Below are 5,435 nucleotides of genomic sequence, written 5' to 3'. Positions count from 1 at the left end.
TGTAGCTAAGAAGATCTAAAGCAAGAGCCATTAAAATGAGTTAGGAAGAAGATCTAAAGTAAAAGCCATTAAATGAGTTCCTATGAAAAAGTTAAATCACATCAAAATTAAAATCAAGACATCATTTAAGGGCTAAAGCCAACCATTATACATCAAGATGATAAGACATATTGGAAAATAAAGGCACCAAGGTCTACATTCTATTAAAAAAAAAGATATTGTGGAAACTAAAGACAGCTCTATATTGTTAAGAATTATTCTTTGTACACGTTCTTTTACTTGCGCATAACATTTCTCTAATAGACCATTTCGCATAGCTTGGTACGTAGGCGGTGAAAACCCTGGTCTAAATTCACCAATTTTCTTCCATGCTCTCTTCCAATGCTCACTGTCCACCATCATCATATAAGCACTCCCAGAAAAGTAAATCGCTTTAGCAAGGGCGAGTTGTGCATCATCGAGCCGACCTTGACGTAGGCTTTCTTGCAATGAAGTTTGACGCATGGGTATATTTCCTACGTCAAAGTTTCGCTTGCAGGAAGATGCACTGGGTAGATTACTGGTTGCACATTGACGTTCGGAGTACAAGCAGGCGATGTAATTGTCCTCCATCTCAACAAATAACCTATTCAACCAAGCATATAACAATGAATACACAAATGAAAAAACAACAAAGTCACTCATGTATTACAAAACATACATTAGCAGACAAAATACTTCGAAACTATCTTGACAAATACAAAAGATCATCACATAACACAAAACTACTTCGAAACTATCTTGCAAGGTCTGACTAGAAAACTACTTCAAAACTATCATGCACATTACACCCCCAATGAAGGATGCCTTTTGTACCCAATTAAGGATACTTTACACAATCAAAGATTTATGCTTGCCCAATACTCTAGTATAGGACAATAGACCTTCTCTAACATTCACAAAGAAAATCAAAGGTCTATGCTTGCCCAATACTCTAGTATAGGACAATAGACCCTTGTCTACTCTAAACTATATCAAGTATCAAGAACCAATACAAGCCCCTAATAAGCAGAACTCTTCGCTCCATCAAACCATTCATAAAGTAGAATGAGGTAGATTACCTACGTAGCTCAAATGCAAAGCTGAATGACTCCAACTTTGTCTACTCTAAACTATATCAAGTATCAAGAACCAATACAAGCCCCTAATAAGCAGAACTCTTCGCTCCATCAAACCATTCATAAAGTAGAATGAGGTAGATTACCTACGTAGCTCAAATGCAAAGCTGAATGACTCCAACTTTGTCCCTAAATCTCCGCAAGTATTAGCTATGAACCACACCCTGCCCCCAATTCAAAGAACTAAGGACAAGTGGCTCAATAGCCTTAGGAGTGCCTATAAGGAAAGATGATAGCCCCTAAGATAAGGACGTTCTTCCCAAGAGGACACTTCTAGCAACTCGAGAGCTCTACAAGTACTTTGAGGAGAGATATCACGCCGCCAAAACAAGGACTATCTCCCCAAAAGTTCCACGATGGGTGTCGGGCAGTGTTTATAAATAGAACAGAACCCCGCCGGGGTTCTTTTGTTTTTTCGACGGGCCCGCCGGGATTTCTAATATCTTGGCGGGCCCGTCGGGAAAACAAGAAGCCCAGAGGTGTTACGGGACTAGTGGGTTCTGGCAGGTCATTACTCAGGTCATGTGAATATACAATGTGATCACAAGTTTTATTATGTTAACAGAAACAGGTTTTGTTAACGTGATCACGAAATTGTGAAGACGTTAATGAAATCCCTGCAGTTATCTCAGGTTGACGATCTCATGCCCTTGGGATGAGGCTCTTTTGATTTTGTATTTCCCAGGATAAAGTTCTTCATCCTTGAGGCAAGACTCCTATGTGAATGTGCAAGAGATCTTGGGTCTTGCTCTTCAGTCAATGGTATGTCCATGTATTGGGTAGCCAATCCTCCTATCTCTAAGTCAGGGGCGGTTTGTCCCGTTCTTGTATGTTCTTTACTTTCACTAGTGCTATAAAAAATCAACATTGTTTGACTCCACATTGCATTAACCAAAGGGTTAGATCGAGCACATGGTTGTGCGTAGGATGGTTCAACATTGTCAAATAAGGGGTTGTTTTGCACCGTTGCATAGGTTCATGAATGTGTTGAGTAACAATGTAGATTCACACTCTCGAGAGGGAAATGTTTTCCCTTTGGAAGATTAGGAACGGCCGTTCATTCATCGAGGAACGGATGTTCGCCTGATGTGGGTACGGGCATGGCTTAATCAAAGCTATACAACCGTTCATTGTCGTAGGTACGGTCGTGGGATGGAAACATGATTGAGTGTTCCCTAATAGTGGAGAAACGGGAATTCAGCCTCACCAAGGTACGACCATGGATAGATCGAAGAACGGGCATTCCTCATCTCAATAGAGGAATGGTTGTCCAATTACAAAAAGGTACGGACATGTCTTACGTCAGCAAAAGGACTTTTGCTAATGGGGGGAAACGGGTGTTCACTTGTGAAGAAATGGATGTGGATTTGTGAAGGTATGGATGTATGCTCATAGACTGATGTATCAAATGGTGTATCTTTTGACAACTTCCCTTAAATATTCTCCTGATAGTTAAGATGTACCACATTTATGCTCTTTTTAATGCCCATTACTCTCACTTATGAGACAAATTTGGAGAGATTCTCCAACAAGAAGTGAACGAGCTTAGCTAAGGAAGGTATGGTTGTACATCTATGAAGTGAACGGCCTCACACTTCTCAGAGATGCAACCCGAGACTACACCCAATTTTTTCTTGGTCTTTCCTTTATTTCTCCCCCTCAATGATGATTTTTTAGGGTTTTGTTTTTATGAATGGCTTACCTAGGCTAGTTCCAAGATACCTAATGATTTAAGGAATGCCTAATCAATCCTAATATCCTAAGATAAATGATGAGATTAAGGTAATAGAAATTTTTTAAACGACTTGAAAAAAAATCCAAACTTAACACATTGTAACTCTATTGTACAAAGGAAACAAAATGACACAAATCAAACAAGCTTCTCATAACCAACTTCTACTAGTGGATTTGCATTCCATGTAGGCAAAACAAGACTCTAGCTTCAGAATAGGTTGTGCAAGACCCTAAGCTAAGTGCTATCCTTGGTAATAGCACCAAAGATGTTTACCTAAATGAGCATCTCCTTGCATGAGAGAGGAAGAAGAGAGAAGAAGCAAGGGTTAGTTTGGGAACATGTACTTATAAGCCAACCGTAAATGTGAAGCTCATAGGTACTGCTCACTCCATCACCACTTGTGTCACTCAAGTGGAGCTTTCCTTGAGCTAGGTAGGGAGCAATGAGAGAAGGAGCTATGGAGAACCAACACCTATCTCGATGACTTGGTGTGTGCAAGAGAGAGAGAGAGAGAGAGAGAGAGAGAGAGAGAGAGAGAGAGAGAAGAAGAAGAAGAAGAAGAAGAAGGGGCCAGAAAGGGAGCATCACCACAAGCACACACATACAAGCAAGCAAGCATGCATCAACACACAAGCTCACCACCATAGCCACAAGAGAGTAAGAGGGAAGAATAAGAAGACTCATTTGTGATAATCGGATTGTATATCCTTTTTATCTTTCATAAGTCATGTATATACATGAGATCTCTTCTTACAATGGCCAGCTACCCATTTAACAATTGGGGGCCCAAACTTGTACACGCGTCGTCGATAGCGTTCTGCGCGATAGCGAGGGGGCTCTCTTTCGTGGAGATGAGGCCGACGTATCCTGGCGGTTGGCTCTCCGGCTGCTGGTGCAAGGCGACGTGCTGACCTATCAGCATGCGGATGCCGATCCTTGACATGAAGAAGCGGTCCAGGAACTGGTGGATCTCGCCGGGGACGTCGCTGAGGCCTACATTATTCGACTGTGCGAGCTCGCTTTTGAGCTCTCTGATTCCCATCGCCATGCAAGGCACCACGTTGCTGTGCCTTAGTTTGATCTGACTTATCAATTCGGTGAAATTGGAGTCGTCGTGACTGTCTTTGATCGCGGGGAAGTTGCGCAGTTCTTTGAAGGAGTTGACGTACCAGTCGCGCACCTTCAAGATGTGGGTGTTGGAGGAAAGCCCGTGCGGCAGATTCTCGAGCTCCACCACTCGGTGCGCAAGCCGGACGGGGAGTTCCTTGTGCAGGAACTGGGCCGACAGCAGGAGGTTGTTGGGGGTGGGGAAGACCCCGAAGTCCATCATGTTCTTGAGGGTCACTCCGCTCTGCCTCTTCAGGCTCCACCGGTGGATATCCTCTACCACGCTCCTAGCGGCAAAATCAGCCAGCCGTCGTGCCGCCATATTTGATATTGCCCTTTTTTTGTAGAAGGAGTCGAGCTTCGCCTTCTTGGTGGATCAGTTGGAAGAGTTGGCGTTTCGTTTCTCATTCTTCGTTCTCCTGCTTTAAATAGTTCTCGGAGATCGCGATTCGTCCGACACCGGAGCACGTATGATCTCAATACACCGACACTCTCAATACCATGTAGGATCTTCAAGCTCAACCCGTTTTTATTGAAAATTTTGGATTGATTAGCCGGTTTTATAACTAAAATTTCAAAATTTTGAATTTTGAATTTAAGGTTATATAAAATTACAACCAAATTTGAGCCCACATTGAGCACCTATCTTGGCAAAGCTACTCATAATGAGGCTATCCACCACATTGGCTTTCACAAATCATGAACCGTGGTATCATTATTCCTATCCTTATGGCCCAATGGACCCACATCATCTTGGAGCTACGCTAAAAGCATACTTTGACAAGAAATGCTTTGAAGCCCAGTTTCACTAGGTTTAACAGAAGGCACTCCTTTTTCATTCCCTTGTAAATTTAAAGGCAATATTGACTATAATAATATGAAGGCAAGTAAACTACAAGTAAGCCATTACTATGGTAACCCTGGAATAAGGGAAGACTTACATTAGGCCCTAGATGACATTTTTGGGGGTGGGGAATTCTGCTTAGTCCATCATGTTCTTCAGAGGCTCATCCCCTTCTTGCTCTGCAATCTATATCGTCTACCAGGCTCCAAATATTGTGGGAGAGTAATCGATCGCCTTAGTGCTACTATACAAATGGACCAAGAAAGGGTCTCTTTGCTCAATTCTTAATCCTTTTTCTAATGAAAAGGGATTTGAGGTGGGCCAATGGGCGGGGTACACATTTTATACACTAGGATTACAAACTCGTTAAAGCTCAGTAGCCCAAATTTGAGGCATATTTCCTATAATCTAGTGTAAGAGTTCCTCCCCCTAGCCCCCCCCCACCACCACCTCTTTGTCTTTTTTACTCTCTCTACGTACCTTTTTAATTCACTTTCCTTGTGGGACCCCTCACATCAATAGCTTGGGCAAAAAGTGACCTAAAAATTACACAATTTCTGTTTTCCTTCAAAAAGCTATCAAAGCTCCTCCA

The 5,435-nt window shown here is 42.4% G+C and overlaps 1 pseudogene; it reads right to left on the bottom strand.

Moving 5' to 3' along the window:
- Positions 1-3,655: 3,655 nt before the first annotated feature.
- Positions 3,656-4,321, bottom strand: LOC147608875 (pyruvate dehydrogenase (acetyl-transferring) kinase, mitochondrial pseudogene; annotated as a pseudogene).
- Positions 4,322-5,435: the final 1,114 nt, after the last annotated feature.

This window comes from Cibotium barometz, chromosome 52, assembly GCF_041138505.1.
Source record: "Cibotium barometz isolate CiBa-2024 chromosome 52, ASM4113850v1, whole genome shotgun sequence".
Classification (NCBI taxonomy): Eukaryota; Viridiplantae; Streptophyta; class Polypodiopsida; order Cyatheales; family Cibotiaceae; genus Cibotium; species Cibotium barometz.
This window is presented reverse-complemented; position numbering and strand designations above follow the sequence as displayed.